The sequence below is a fragment of the Dasypus novemcinctus genome, chromosome 3 (genome assembly GCF_030445035.2).
Source record: "Dasypus novemcinctus isolate mDasNov1 chromosome 3, mDasNov1.1.hap2, whole genome shotgun sequence".
Taxonomy (NCBI): Eukaryota; Metazoa; Chordata; class Mammalia; order Cingulata; family Dasypodidae; genus Dasypus; species Dasypus novemcinctus.
This window is the reverse complement of record NC_080675.1, coordinates 173,803,170-173,819,965: the sequence shown is the minus strand read 5'-3', so window position 1 is coordinate 173,819,965 and position 16,796 is coordinate 173,803,170. Positions and strand designations below refer to the sequence as shown.

The following is a 16,796-nucleotide window of genomic DNA, read 5'->3' as shown; positions in this document are numbered from 1 at the left end:
TTCTGTGACATACCCCATTTATGTAAAATATATTTGTGTGTGTATGTAAAAGACATGAAAAGTTGGTCACCATAATGATAATCTCAAAGTATAATTGCTTTTTTAGAATAAAATGCTAAAGTGGATATAATTGTCATGATTTTTTTCTCTTCGATACTGATTCAAGGTGGAGATTCGTGATATTGAGCAGATAAATTCAATTAACAGATAAAATAAAGATAATACTTTAATAAGTTTATAGGATTATTACTATTTTATACTCTACATTAACTTCTTTTTTTTTTTTTTTTTTTTAAGTTAGGCCAGTAAAAAGAATTTACTGGGGAATGGGGGAAAGAATAGAGCTTGCTGAGAAATGGGAGAGAAAGATGGAAATACACACCAAGATTTGGTGTGGGCTCTTCTAGGCAGAGAAAGCCTCCATTAACTTCTATTTCAAAATCTGTGTTCCTTTTGCAGCCTTAGCTTTCAGTCTTTAACCAAAGGTTTGTTTGGCATATAAATTAAATAATATAAGACTAGGAATAAAAAAATAGAGCAGGTTAATGGTTAAATCCATTAGGAGCTAGCAGTGTTCAGATGCGTTAATAAGCCTACTGAATATCTGGATCTTGAACCCATTTATCTGATACCTACATTGTTAAATATAGTTGCCCAATAGGCACTAAGAAGCTCTCAGACTATTCAGTTTTAAAGAAAAAAGTATTTAAATTATTGTATTTATTGATTTTTACACTGAAATTGAAACAGACATTATGGTGTTATTAATAATGTAAACTTCTTCAAACAGCTTGGGGACCTATAGGTTTGGGAACTACTGTTGCCAAAATTTTGCATCTAATAAAACTGCTTTACTTTAAAAAAAAGAAAAAAAAAACTGATTTAAGTCTTGTCTGCATATGATACTTGTTGCTCTTCTTGACCTGTACCCCAACTTTGTTCTTTCTCTCTATTATTTAGCTGCTGTGACTTATTTCTTTCCTCATTTTACTACTTGGAAACTGTATTCTGCCACTATTCCCTGTTGAAACCACTCTGATGCTAACTTTGCTTCTTTCACCTAAGATAAGGTCCAATAACTGTTCTGGTTATCTCTGCTAATGAAAAACCATCCAATCTGTTGTAGCCACAAAAGCCAACTAATTTCAATAATCAGTACAGTCAGTTCTGTGTAATAATTAAAAACTTCAAACTTTATTTAAAGCCAAAATTTCTCCCTTCCAAAGGAGCTTGTACCTCTTAAAGGATGGCCTACTACAGTGGGAAAAAGAGGTCAAATAATATTTCTATTCCTACTTAACCCAGTGATACCCCCCCCAACACCTACCACTGCTTGCTAACTACAATCTCTGAGCCCTCTAGGGTTGAAGTCTGATGGAAAGTCCCAGAAAAGTTCTTACTTGAGTAATATTGTTGTGAACTTGTGTTTTTGCTCTCTTCACCGGGCAACTGTTTAAAACTGATTATTTTGCTCATGGTTTTTATAGTTTCTTCACAGACAGCTGTATTAATGATCTATTGCTACATAGCAAATTACCCCAAAACTTAGTGGCTTAGAACAACACACATGTATCATCTCCCAGTTTCTATAGGTCAGGAATACAGGCATGGTTTATTTAGGTCCTCTGGCTCTAGATCTCTTACAAGGCTACCATCCTCTTAAGGCTTGACTGGGCATGGAGCTGCTTCCAAGCTCATTCCAGTAGTTTTTGGCAGGATTTGGTTCCTTATGTGTTGTTCATCTGAGGGCCTCATTTTCTCGTGAGCTGTTGGCTAGAGGCTTCCCTCCGTTTCTTACCATGCAGATTTCTCCATGGGAACAAGCAAGCTAGAATGCAGGAGAGAGCATCATCAAGATGGAAGTCACAGGACTTCTGGGAAGATGGCAGACTAGAACGACACGGGACTCTTGTCTCTCCAGAAAAATAGAGGACAGGCTGTAACAGCCTAGAAAAAGATCTTCTAGGGTTTAGGACACCAGGCAAAGGCTGGACCGTGCCCAGAGGTGAGAGGGACAAAGGAGGGAAATCCCAACGACAGAACTGTGAGTCGAAACCACTGGCTGCTGTTGCTGGCACCTTCCCCCACACTAAAGACAGTTTAGAATTCTCAGGCCTCTGGGCCTGTGACTACAGACAAAGGGAGCTCCAGGGATCTACCACCCCAGGAAAGGGGAAAGAGAAGGACACAGCCTAAGGCTGACTCAGTTTCTGACCCACAAATTTGGTCTGCTGTGCCCCTGAGCCCTTCCACGCCAGGTGGAACCACATACTGGTTTGCCCTGGGAGCTGGGGAAGGACTGGAGGAATCTGACCCTGGCAACCTCACTCTCTTCTAGCTGGGACTAATTGCTGGGGACCCCCCAGGAAAGGGGAGAGAGGAACAGAGCCAAAGACGGACTCAGCTTTTGACTCACATATTTGATCCACTGTGTCCTAGGAGCCCTTCTAGGCTGGGTAGGGCTGTGCCATTGTTTGCCTTGGGAGCCTGCAGGGAGCTAAAGATAGACAGTCCTCCCAATCTCCTCCTCTACTAACAGGGACTGGTGGTTGAAGACTCAAAGGTGAGTGGAAATATTTCTGACCTGGGAAAAGGGAGGGGTCTGCCAGAATAGGCTGGAGAACTGTCTCAGAGTAAGGTTGAATTACAAGGCTTATAGCTTCCAGACAGGAAACTCTATCACGTTGATTCAGCCTGTGTTGCAACAAATACACCCCAACCAGGCATTGAACTGAGAGCTGTCAAGGATTGCCATCTGCTGGCAGACCAAGGAAGTGCACTGAAGAAAATGAAAAATGAGAGGCTTTTTCTGGCCTCTATAGCCTCTCTCCCCAAGGCCCTAGGAAGTGACTCTACAACCAATTACTGGGTCCATTGACCAGTTTCGAGCTACCAGCAGGACATTCCTAACAATCCAGGGTGATCCAAGAATCAAAGAGCAGTGGTAACACAAGCTACCACTAAATCCCTACAAAAAGAGAAAGAAATTGAGCATCTGAGTAAGCTACATCCTAATCAGATGCCTAGATATCAGCAAAAAATTACAAACCATACTAAGAAAATAGAAGATACAGCTCAAGGAGAGGAATATATCAAAGCCCCAGAAGAGATGCAGAATATGAGAGAACTACTCAGCGAGATGCACACAGATTTCCAAAATCAAATTAATGAGTTGAAAGGCAGTATGGTCAAAGAGATAAATGACATCAAGAAGACATTGAGCAAGTGCAAAGAAGAATTTGAAATCCCGATCAGAATAAATCCAAATAGACATACTCCAAGACACATACTACTCAGAATGTCTAATGTAAAAAATAAAGAGAAAATTTTCAGAGCAGCAAGAGAGACGCAAACCATCATGTACAAGGGATGTCCAGGAAGACTTAGTGCTTATCTCTCTTCAGAAACCATGGAAGTGAGAAGACAGTGGTGTGATACAATTAGGATACCGAAAGAGAAAAACTGACAGCCAAGAATGTTTTATCCAGCAAAACTACCCTTCCAATATGAAGGTGAGTATAAAATATTCACAAACAAACAGAAACTAAGAGAGTTTGCAAAAAAGAATCCACCTCTGCAGAAAATATTAAAGGAAACTTTAGAACCTGAAAGAAAAAGACAGGAGAGACTGGCTTGGAGGAGAGTATAGAAGAAAGAATAGCAGAAAGGATAGCCAAAAGAATAAAAAGACAGGCAAAAATATGATATGACATATGAGAACCAAAGAATAAAATGGAGGAAGTAAATAGTACATTTACAGTAATAGAATTTAATGTGAGTGGATTAAATTCCCCAGTATAAAGATACAGGCTGACAGAATGGATTAAAAACATGAGCCATCCATATGCTGCTTACAAGAAAGTCACCTTAGACCCAGGGATATAAACCGGCTGAGAGTAAAAGGTTGGAAAAAGATATTTCCACATGAGTAGAAACCAGAAAAGAGCAGGGATAGCTATACTAATGTGAGACAAAACAGACTTTTAAGGCAAAAAAGTTATGAGGCGCACAAGACCATTATATATTAACAAAAGGGACAACCCACCAAGATGATAAAACAGTCAAAAATATCTATGCACCTAACCATGGTTCCCCAAAATACATGAGACAGCCCCTGGCAAAATCAAAGAGAGAAATAGACATCTCTGCAATAATTGTTGGAGACTTCAAAACTCCACTCACATCATTAGATAGAACAACTGAACAGAAGATCAACAAGGAAACAGAGAACTTGAACAATATGATAAACAAGTTAGACCTAACACATATACAGAACATTGCATCCAAACTCAGTGGGTTATACATTCTTCTCAAGTGCCCATGGATCTTTCTCTAGGATAGACCACATGTTAGAGCATAATGCAGCTCTCAATAAATATAAAAAGATTTTAATTATACGAAGCACCTTCTCAGATCATAACAATGAAATTGGAAACCAATAATAGGAAAAAAGTAAATTTGCAAATGTGTGGAGCTTGAACAACACACTCCTAAATAATCAGTGGGTCAAAGAATAAATTGCAAGTGAAATCAGTAAATATATTGAGACAAGTGAAAATGAGAGCATGGTGTGTCAAAACTTATGGGATAAAGTGAAGGCAGTCTTGAAAGGGAAATTTATAGCCCTAAATGCCTATATTAAAAAAGAAGAAACAGATAAACTCAAAAATTTAACTGAACAGCTAGAGAAACTAGAAAAAGAACAGCAAACAAATCCCAAAGTGAACAGAAAGAAAGAAATAATAAAGATTACAACAGAAATAAATGAAATTGAGAACAAAACAAAATGAAAAAACAATAGAGAAAATCAATGAAACCAAAAGCTGGTTCTTTGAGGTCAATAAAATTGACAAACCCCATCTAGACTAACAAAGAAAAAAAGAGAGAAGATGCAAATAAATACAGTCAGAAACGAAAGGGATGAAGTTAAAACTGACCCCACAGAAATAAAAAGAAACTGTATGCCAACAAACTAGATAACCTAGATGAAATGGACAAATTCCTAGAAATGCACAACCAACCTACACTGACACGTAAGAAATACAAGAACTTAACAACCCAATCACATTTAAGGAGATTTAATCCATCATCAAAAATCTCTCAGCAAAGAAAAGTCCAGGGCCAGATAGATGGCTTCACAGGTGAATTCTACCAAGCATTTCAAAAAGAACTAACCCCAATCCTGTTTAAACTCTTCCAGAAAATTGAAGAGGACTGAAAATTACTCAACACATTTTATGAAGCCAACATCACCCTAATACCAAAGCTAGATAAAGGTACTACAAGAAAAGAAAATTACAGACCAATCTCTCTAATGAACATAGATGTAAAAATTCTCAACAAAATACTTGCAAATCAAATCCAACAACATAGACTTATACACCACGACCAAGTGGGATTTATTCCTGATATGCAACATAAGAAAATCAATCAACATAATACACCACATTGACAAATTGGAGGGAAAAAAAAAACACATGATAATCTCAGTCATTGCAGAAAAGGCATTCAACGAAATCCAGCATTGTTTTTTGTTAAAAACACTTCAGAAGATAGGAATAGAAGGAAGATTCCTCAATATGATAAAAGGCATTTATGAAAAACCCACAGCCAGCATCATACTCAATGGGGAAAAGTTGAAAGCTTTCCCTCTAAGATTGGGAACAAGACAAGGATTCCTACTGTCACCATTTTTATTCAATATTGTACTAGAAGTTCTAGCTAGGGCAATTAGACAAGAAAAAAAAAACATTTAAAGGATCCAAATATGAAAAGAGGAAGTAAAACTCTGTTTGCAGATAATGTGATCCTGTACTTAGAAAATCCTAAAGTATCCATGACAAAGCTACTTGAGTTCAGCAAAGTAGCAGGATACAAGATCAACATACAAAAATCAGTAATGTTTTTGTAAACTAGAACTGAACAATCTGAGGGGGAAATAGGGGGAATTTCCATTTTCAGTAGCAACAAAAAGACTCAAATACCTAGGAATTAATTTAACAAAAGAAGTACAAGACCTGTATGCAGAAAACTACAAAACAACGCTAAAAGAAATTTAAAAAGACCTAAACAAATGAAAAGTCATTCTGTGTTCATGGATTGGAAGAATAAGTATCATGAAGATGTCAATCTTACCAAAACTGATTTTTCAATTCAATGCAATACCAATCAAAATACCAACAGCTTACTTTACAGAATTAGAAAAGGCAATTACCAAATTCATTTGGAAAGGAAAGTGCATTCGAAAAGCCAAACGTGTTCTAAAAAAGAAGAGTGATGTGGGAAGAATTTCACTGCCTGACCTTGAAACATATTACAAAGCTACAGTGGTCAAAACAGCATGGCATAACGATATGCACATAGATCAGTGGAATAGAATTGAGAACCCAGAAATAAGCCCTCACCTATATAGTCAACTGGTTTTTGATAAACCTACCAAGTTAATGTTTTGTTGTTGTTTATTTTTTCCTCTGTGATTCACTAGGATTCTATCCTAGGGACCTCTGATGTGGAGAAAGGTTCCCTGTCAATTGCACCACCTCAGTCCCTGGTCTCTGCTGTGCTTCACCTTGACTCTTCCCTTCGTCTCTCTTTTGTGTGTCATCTTGCTGTGTGACTCACTTGTGCAGGCACTTGGCTTGCTGCATGGGCACTGGCTCACCATGTGGGCACTAGCATGGGCACTGGCTCACTGCACAGGCACACTTCCTCTTCTTTTTCACCGGGAGGCCCTGGGGATCGAACCTGGGTCCTCCCATACGGTAGGTGGAAGCCTTATCATTTGAGCCACTTCCCCCAAGTTAATGTTAAGGGGACAAAATAATCTCTTCAACAAATGGTGCTGGGACAACTAGATATCTGTAACCAAAAGAATGAAAGAGGACCCCTATCTCACTCCCTATACACAACTCAACTCAAAATGGATCTAAGACCTAAATATAAAAGCCAGGACCATAAAACTACTAGAAGAAAATGTAGGGAAACCTCTTCAAGACCTTGTAGTAGGTGGTGGTTTCTTGGACCTTATACCCAAAGCATGTACAACAAAAGAAAATAGATAAATGGGACCTCCTCAGAATTAAACACTTTTGCTCCTCCCAGGACTTTGTCAAAAATATAAAAAAAGGCACCTGACTCAATGGGAGAAAATATTTGGAAATCACATATCCAATATGAGTTTAATATCCAAGATATATCAAGAGATGTTACAACTCAACAATAAAAAGACAGACAACTCAATTTAAAAATGGGCGAAAGACTTGAATAGGTATTTGTCCAAGAAGAACTACAAATGACAACCCATGAAGAAGTGCTCAACATCACTAATGATTAGGGAAATGCAAATCAAAACTACGATGAGATATCATTTCACACCTATCAGAATGGCCACTATTAAGAAGACAGAGAACTACAAGTGTTGGAGAGGATGTGGAGAGATAGGAACACTTATTCACTGTTGATGGGAATGCAGAATGGTACAGCCACTGTGGAAGACTGTTTGGCAGTTCCTAAAGAAGTTTGATATAGAGTTGCCACGTGACCCTGCAATACCACTCCTGGGTATATAACCAGAAGAAATGAGAGCAGTGACACAAATAGACATCTGCACACCGATGTTCATAGCAACATTATTTACAGTTGCCAAAAGTTGGAAACAACCCAGGTGTCCATCAACAAATGAATGGATAAACAAACTGTATGATTCCAAAAAAATGTATAAGTATCCAGTACATTTAATTGAGAACTGTACGTTTTTATTCAACTTTTCTTTTTAGTTTTTAATTGTTTATTTTCAATTATTAAATGTACAAAATAAAGTTAAAAAAAAAAAAAAGATGGAAGTCACAGTCTTTAATAACCTAATCTCAGGAATGACATCCCATTACTTTTGCCCTGTTCTCTCCATTAGAAATAAATCACTAGATGCAGCCGCCACTCAAGGATAGGGATTACACAAGGTGGGAATACCAAGAGATGGGTATTCTTGGGATCTGTTTTAGAAGCAGCCTACTACTCCTCACTCCAATATTCCTGGGATTATCTCATCTTCATGTTTCTTGATACAGATACAGGCGATTGCATCCCTCTACTGAGTGGTCTCTTACAATTCCTCCTGAAACATTGCATGGTACATTTCTAGCTTCTTTTTGCTGAGGTCTCCCTCTTGGACAAATCCCATATATAATCTCTAGTTGCAGTGCAGTGTGCATCAGCCTCAGAAATTCTGGGAGTGCAGCAACCACTTATTTACTCTGCCATTGGAGCAACTAACCATCCAGTCCTTATCCTTTAGATTTTTCAGGCTTGAGTCAGACACCATTCTCTTGTGACTCCCAGGCTCCAAAAGATGTATCTTCAGCTCTCAAGGTGGGCTTGTTGAAGCTTCCTTCTCTAGATTGAGGTCTTTGCAGAGAAGGGACTGAGACCCATATCTTTTTCCAAAAATCCCCTCCTAATCATTAATTCTTCTCTTGCCTTCTCTATCCTTTTTTGTTAAGCTAGAGCTAAAGGTTTACTAGGATTTTTGACCATCTTTCCAAGTCTGGCATGGTGGCAGTTCCCCTCACTTTGGAATACAGTGTCTGTTGTTTTGGATCTTCAACTGAAATTGAGACTCAGGTAGTTCCAAATTAGCATCCTGTTTAATCTGTTTTTTGCTTTCCTTCTATCCACTCAATGAAGGCATAAGTCCCTCATAGTTGCCTTCAATTACTGTGGGAAGAAAGGTGATTATTAGCTAATTTGTTAAGCCAAACAGTATAGAACATAATAGATGAAAAATGGAGTGAAATTAATAAAGAATGGAAAAGAGAAGGGAAGAAGAGGGCGTAAAAGGACAAGTTCCTTATCTTATTTCAGGTTAGGATAAACATAAATATTATATTAATATTCTTTTGTAAATACTATTTTGATAGTGTTTTGAAGTAGTTTAAGTGCTTGAAGAATTAAAAATGAGATATTTCAGTTATAATTCATAGAAATAAAGGTAAACATGAGAGAAAACAGGCATAAAAAGCATAAAATAAGATTACAAAAGCCATATATTATGTAACAGGTATAAAAGATATCCATTTGAATCAATTAAATCCCATAATATAATGCTCATATGAGTACTACCTAACACAAAATAGTGAAAAGCAAAATCACCTTCAAATTGGAAAGATCTTTTTATCAAACAGATAAACAGAATAAAATATGGCAGCATTTATTTCAGATAAAATAGAACTTAAAGGAAAAAGCAGATATTGCGTATCATTTTATGTTGACAAATCTCAGTTGACACAAAAATTAAAAATGTGACCAAATTGATACAAGGCTTGTAAACCAGATTCACTGATATCTGAATTTGGCTGTACATGATGATCTTTTTTTAAAAAAAATTGAAGGTTGGAAAGGTAGGACTTGAAAGATCAGATTAAACATGAAATCTTTCCCCATTAAAATATACTATATAAAATTTTGCATATAGTTAGAGAAATTTTTCTGAGGAGGAGAATCCCTAGGATATGGAAATGGGAAGGCTAAAATTCTGCTAATAAAGATTCCTAGAAGCTCAAGCCATATTTAACACAACTGTAGACTCATTCCAAACTCTTCTTGCTTGGGAATAGGTGCTTTTACATATCAAATCAGACAAGGCTCTCATTGGTTCAGGCAGGGGCTGGCTATTTAAAAGAAAGCTGGGTCTGATCAATGTGATTGTCCATTTATTCTTTACCTAACAAGAATCCCATTCTGCAGTTACTTCTTTGAATCACTATCTGGGGCAGGGCCCAAGCATCTGTATTTTTATTGAATTACTTTTAAAAATAATTTATGTTTTTGTTGTTTCTAATTTCAGAAGAAAATGTGATTTTGTAACACTGAAATTAATACAGGTGTATATAAAATAAAAATCAATAGTCTGCCTCTCTCTTATTCCTACTTCTCTGAGATAACCCGTGTTAACAGTTTGGTATGTGCCCTTCCTAATGTTTTTCTGTGCTTATCTACATGCACACACACATTTTATGGAATACTGTTTTTTATTTTGCAGCTTGCTCTGTTCACTTATTCTTGATATATTATTAGTTTTCCAAGTCATTATACGTATAGATTTTGGCTATGTGATGTGCCATACACAGTACGGCTCTGCCATAATTTAGTTAATCATTCCTCCACTTAAGGCCCTTCGGTCATTTTCTGTTTGGGCAGGAGAGCTTTAGTGAACATCTTGGTACATTTATATTTATATACATACACATGCTCTTATATTTGTAGGACCCTAGAAGTGGGATTGATAAGCCATGTGGTGTATATGTTTTTGATTTTATAATATATATAGTCATCAGCTTCTTAAATGTTTATAGCAATTTGCATTCCCCCTAATCATTTATGTGGGTGTATCCATTTCCCTACACTCAGGCATATTTCTAACTTAAGAAAACAATTCCTTAAAACCACAAAAGTAGTATTAAGGGGAAATGGGAAAATTTTTTGGTACTCTTGTAAGAGAAAAGGCCCTTTAAGGCAAGATGCAAACCAATAAGCCACAAAGAAAAAGAATAATAAACAACAACCCTCTAGAAAAATGGACATTAGGTATGAAAAGGCATTTTAAACTAGAAATCATAGTTTAAAATTACTTTTTAACATATGAAAAGATGTTTAACATAACCCATAAAGTAAGAAAGTGTACGTTAAAACAATACGATTTTTCATATAGCAAATCTGGAAAAGATAAATTTTAAAAATAAGACACGTTATTAGTGACAGTACAGGAAGATCGGAACTCTCACACATTATTGGTGGGAGTGTAGATTGGTGAAATCTCAACTGGCAATTTGTCAGGTTTTAAAATTTCTTTTGAATTTTTTTTAGTTCCTGTGTATAGTGGTTTTTAAAAAATCAACCATGGCTTATAATAAAGAACTACGGTCTCCTGTTTTTAGTTACTGTATGTATAATGGCTTTTAAAAAGTCAGTCAAGGCTTATAATAAAGAACAAGGGTTTCCTGTCTCATCTTGATTTATTGATTAGGCACTATCTGTGGTCTTCCAGTCGTGGGAGACAAGAATATACTATGCTCATCTTTTTTTCCCTCCCTATCTATTTTTACCAACATTTTATGAAAATTTTCACACATACAGTAAAGTTGGAATATTCAGCAAACACCTTTACACCCATCACTTAGATTCTGCAATTAACACCTTGCTGAATTTATCACATTTCTATCCTTCTATCCATCTTTATCCATCCATGAATCCATCTTATTTTATGCATTTTGAAGTTACAGACATTAGAGTATTTCATCCCTGAACACTTCAGTATGCATATATTTACCCAGAGTTAAATATATATGTACATTTTTAGGTAAAATTTACATACAGTAAATGTACAAATCTTAGGTTTTCCATCTGATAAGTTCTGATAAATTTATACATCTTCATAACCCAAATCCCTATCAAGATATGGAATCTTACTATCACCCCAGAAAATACTCTCATGCTCCTTCCCAATCAATCCCTACCCCCATCTTCCCCTAGAGATAATCACTGTTCAAATTCTTTTCAGCATAGATTAACTTTTCCTTTTCTGGAACTTCATAAAATGCATAATATTTGGAGATCTATCCATGTTATTGCATATATTAGTACTTTATTCTTTTTTGTTATTGAGTAGTATTCTTTTGTATAAATATACTACAGCTTGTTTACCCATTCTCATGTTGATGGACATGTGGGCTCTTTCCAGATTTGGGTTATTACTAGAGCTGCTGTGAACATTCTTGTGTGGACATATGATTTCATTTCTCTTGGGTAAAAACTTAAGAGTGGAATTGCTGAATCACAGGAGAGATAAGTGTATTTACTTTTATAAGACACTTCCAGAACTTTTTATAAAGCAATCGTACCATTTTACAGTCACATCGATAGTGTTTGGGAGTCCTGGCTGCTTCACATCCTACCAGCATTTGGAGTTAGCAGCAGTTGAAATCACAGTTCAGTTCTATCAGCCCTAGCTGGGCTGTTTGAAGTCTGCCCTGCATTCATAGTTTAAGGTTCATCTAGAATTCATATACTTGAAGACTTTAGGGCTCCATTTTTGTAGTTCCCTCCTTTTTGAGATATCTCTTCTCTCTTTCCATCTTCTGTGGTAGCCCCAAACTCTGTAAGTAGTTTCTCCTGAGTTGAAGCCTACCAGGGCTGCCCTCAGGCAAAAAGCCATGAAATATTTAGCAGCTCTCCTAGTGCTGTTCATCTGCTAACCTATTGCCCTTTGCCTCAAATGTGTGACCTCTCTGGTGTCTGTTTACATGCACCCCTGATATTTCCCTGGGTAAGAGTAGATTGGCCAATACGTGTTTTATTACTTCCCATGGACTAGCCCTTTTCCTTTGCTACCTTTCCTCCCAAATTTTCCCAAAGGTGTGGACTACCCCAAAGGCATACTAAGTTGGTATAGACCGTACCATCCTTTTCTTGTAATAATTTCAGAGCTTGATTTAATGCATACAGTTTGCAAGTTTGAGCTGAGCAGTCATTGGGAAATCAGCCAACTTCTTTCACTCACAAGTTAGCCCATCTCCAGTTGCATAGCCATTGTGCCTCCTTCCTTCTAGGACCCTGGGGGACCTATCTATCTATGAACAATTTTTTCTCCACGTGCAAGGGAAGGTCCCCTAGGTTGGACCAGATTCGGGTATGATAATCAGGTCTAAACAATCATGCTCAGGAGCCTCCATTTGGTCAAGTCCCTTCCAAAGGAAGGAAGATGGGTTTAGGGTATGGTCTGTTGTCAATACCAAGTCATTTTTTCCATTAAGATAGCCTCGTACTTCAGAATTTGGGAATCAGTCAACCACCTTCCCGCTTTCCAAGATAGAGTAGTTCTGATGTGATGAGAAGTGCTAACAACTAAGCCTCCCCCGAAAGTCAGCTTCCTGTTCTCTTCTACCAGGAGAGCAGTTCCTGCTACAGGTTGAATGAATCCAGGCCATCCCCTGGAGACAGGTTCAAAAATCTTGAAAAGGAAGGCTCTGGGTCTCCTTTGACTTCCCCAGATTTGGGTTAGAACCCCTAAGGCTATCCCTTTATCTTCTGTAACAAACAGGTAGAAATGTTTCTCAAGGAAAGGGAGGACTAGAACTGGAGCTCACACTAATGCACATTTGAGCCCTGCTAAAGCCTCGATCTCTCCCTGAGAGCTTACACCTTCATTCTTAAAGGGGTGCTGAAGGACGATGGTCACTCTTTTGTAACTGCCTCCTGCTGGTTAGGGGCAGTAGGCCTTACCTGACGATGGGTAAAACCCTTCTGCTATTCTATCATGGTTGGAGGAAGACAACTATGGCACCCTGAGTGAAATTGACTGAAATCCTTGTATGGCTAACAAGATGGAAGAATTAGAATTTTGAGGATGTAGGATTTCACTGAAAGGATACTTGGCCACAAAAATAGAAAAGGCCAGGTGCCTAGGCCTGCATCTTCTCAAAGTTGATGGGCTTTATTTTGCAGGCTTTCATCAGAAACTGGTTTCCAGGTCCTAGGGGAGTAAAGGTTACCCATTGACTATCTTGAAGGGGTTAAGCTGAAGTGGATCCCAGTCACCTCATTTGCTGTTTCCTTCCTGGTGGGAAAATGCTTAGCCCTGGCGGGATGACATGTAGGTTTGCCAATCCTCCGCAGGATATGAGTGGGACTGCTTTTAGAATAAGGGCTAGAAGGGAGACTTGGATTAAGCACGTTCATTAACTACTTAGAAAATGAAGTTTACCAGGACCTTCTAACATGTTCAGTATCCCTCTGCATACGATCTAGAAAAGATATCATCATAATCATCAAGCATATATCTAGAATAGGAGAGATGTAAGTACAGTACTTAATACCAATTAATGCACTAATGAATACATAAGTTTCTTTTTGAGTTGCAATTAATAGATCTAAGTTCCACGCTGACACCACCATACAAGTTGTCTCTACATAGGAGCAGGCCATAAGGCCAATTTTGTTAAAGTTCTACTCACAGAACTCTGGTTATCACTGCTCCACTTAGCATGTCCTTCACACAGCCAGCATGCTGCTGCACCGTTGACCCTAGAGAGAGGCTACAAAGGTTGGCTCCATTATTCTACTGACATGGTGTATAGTGCCCTTCAGCACCACAGAGCTTTTTGTGTCTACACCTTCACCATGACAACATTAATTAATAGGTATTTTACTTCAGCAGTACAGCCCAATGGAATCAAGATTACCTTCCTTTACTACCACTTTAATATGCAAATTGAGGTGGCCTCTTACATATTTTCCTGTTATGAAGCTACTTTTTGTTATTGAGATCAGTTCAGTTTCTGTTTAATAATGACTTACCAGAATTATCTGTTCATATATTTCAGTTTAAACATTGCTTCTACAAACTTCTTATAACTATCCATTACCACACAATCATTGCTTCATCTCAAGACAAACTCCACTTTCACAAAACACATTCCCTTACTTAATTCTACCTTCCTCAACACCTTCCACAACTTGCCATATGCATTCAAGTTTTGTCGTACATTTATCCATTCTGATTTTATGAAAACCAACTATCTTATCTTAGGAAAAAATACATTCCTTTAAACAAACTTATCAAATTTTAGTTAGCACTGCCACAAACCTTTTACGTTTTTCTGCTTAAGTCTCATATCCCTTATTCTGTTCTGTGAAAAAAGAATAAACTATTCATCTCAATTTAGGCATTTCAAAGATTCCATACTTTATTTACCAATATAAGTGCTTATTTAATATTTACCCATTTGAATAGAGCTCTTTTAAGAATTTTCATTTGTCAATTTAATATTCCCACCCAGAGGTATTAAAACATACACAGAACAAACAGACAAACACAAAAAGAATTTTGAACATAAGGTCGACACAGAGCCCAGTCCTCATCTGCCCTGTATTTTGACCAGAATACTTCGGGCGGTCATTTCCTTTCCCTTGGTCTGATTATTATCGGTCCAATGTTCCAACATCCTCCCTAAAGGACTCTCTGGAGGGACGTCCCCTAGGGATCTTAAAGATTGCCCCTTCCCAGTTGACCGACTGCCTCTATTCCCCATTCTGAGTCTTGTCTGGATTTCTTTCAACCCGAGACTCATCAGAATTTCCCTACCACCAAGGCAATATTTATTAGTTCTGTTTCTTACCTTGGCCCGTGCACAGAGTTGCTTGGTCAGTGAGAGGCAGATTTTCCCTTCCTCTTTTCTTATCCACAATCAGCAGATCTAAACGTCTGATATCAGGTCCTTCCAACTGTCAAAGGCGGGCCCTCAATGGTGGAGTCCAAGACCGCTCAATCAGCAGGGCACACCTTCCCCTTGTCTGCCCCGGGAGTCCCCCTGCGAAGCTTCAGATTCTGGACGAGCCCCCAAAGTTGTTAGAAAGAAAGATGTATCTGTAAGAGAACAAAAGCTCACCTGATTGTGGAAGAGAAAAGAATTTTATTAGCAATCTTGCAAGAACAGGTGCGCGACTTGGATAAAATGACCAGTGTGCTTAACAACAAGAAACAATGATGTTTATACCCTAAGCCTAACACACAGGTCCCTCCCCTGTTCCCCATATGATTGGGTACTTCAGGTTTTACAGCCTATCCAAGAAGTCTAATTAATTTATGTGAGTTCCCCCTCTAAGTCGCCTCCCCTGTTCCTTACATTCTGGGAACTTGGCGCTGCTTTGAAATTTGACACTACTTTCCACAATTGGCCCCATCCTCACTTTGGCACCATCCTTGGCTTGGTGCCACTTTAAAATTTTGGCACCAAAGCCGCTAGAACCACTTTCTCTCCCTCTCCAGCTGCAGAACCAGCTTTGGCTTCTCCTTTATGTGAAAACTAAACTTAACCCTTTCCTTTTTAACTTAGCCAAAGTTACTAACTTTTATATCACAGAGTTAGATAATTGAGAATTTTTTTTCATATAGAAGTGTTTTAGGGAAGCAGATTTGGCCCAATGGATAGGGCATCCATCTACCACATGGGAGGTCTGCGGTTCAAACCCCGGGCCTCCTTGACCCGTGTGGAGCTGGCCCATGCACAGTGCTGATGCACGCAAGGAGTGCCCTGCCATGCAGGGGTGTCCCTGCGTAGGGAGCCCCACGTGCAAGGAGTGTGCCCCATGAGGAGAGCCACCCAGCACGAAAGGAAGTACAGCCTGCCCAAGAATGGCACCACACACACGGAGAGCTGACGCAGCAAGATGACGCAACAACAACAAAAAAATGAAACACAGATTCCCATGCCACTGACAACAATAAGCAGACAAAAAAAAGAACATACAGCAAATGGACACAGAGAACAGACAGCTGGGGTGGGGGTGGGAGGAGGAGAGAGAAATAAATAAAATAAATCTTAAAAAAAAAAATAGAAGTGTTTTAGGAGACCAGCAAAACTCATGGACATTCACAATACACATATCCTTTTTATAACTTCTTAAAGTGGCAAAAATAAATGCTTATTAATGTGACTTAAATGTATAGCCACTACATAACAAGTAAGAATTAAAATCAAGGAGATGTAAGTGTGTGTGTGTGTGTGTGTGTGTGTGTGTGTGTGTGTGTGTGAACTATATTTGGTCATCAGTGTTTTAGTATTTCTTAGAAATTTTGTTCAAGTATGCAAAGATTATCCATTAATTCTGCTATTAGTCCAAGGTGTTAAAGTTAACTAAGAATATTGGAAATTATGTTTAACACACCATACATTAAACATAATTACTGTTGGTATAAAAGCTATGGAAGTAACATTAACTTATCTGATCCAGTATAAGAAGTT

General features: G+C 38.1%; 1 protein-coding gene and 1 long non-coding RNA gene across 2 annotated transcripts in view; one reads left to right on the top strand and one right to left on the bottom strand.

Moving 5' to 3' along the window:
* HDGFL3 (HDGF like 3) overlaps positions 1-16,796 on the top strand; it is a 79,264-nt gene that overhangs the window by 34,501 nt on the left and 27,967 nt on the right. The window lies entirely within an intron of this gene.
* The window catches only part of LOC131278062 (uncharacterized), a 50,820-nt gene that overhangs the window by 14,275 nt on the left and 19,749 nt on the right, over positions 1-16,796 (bottom strand). The window contains exons 3-4 of the long non-coding RNA XR_009185237.1: positions 15,171-15,418; positions 14,007-14,087 (exon numbers count right to left, since the gene is read on the bottom strand). This is a non-coding gene — a long non-coding RNA (uncharacterized lncRNA). The remainder of the gene's footprint in view (positions 1-14,006; positions 14,088-15,170; positions 15,419-16,796) is intronic.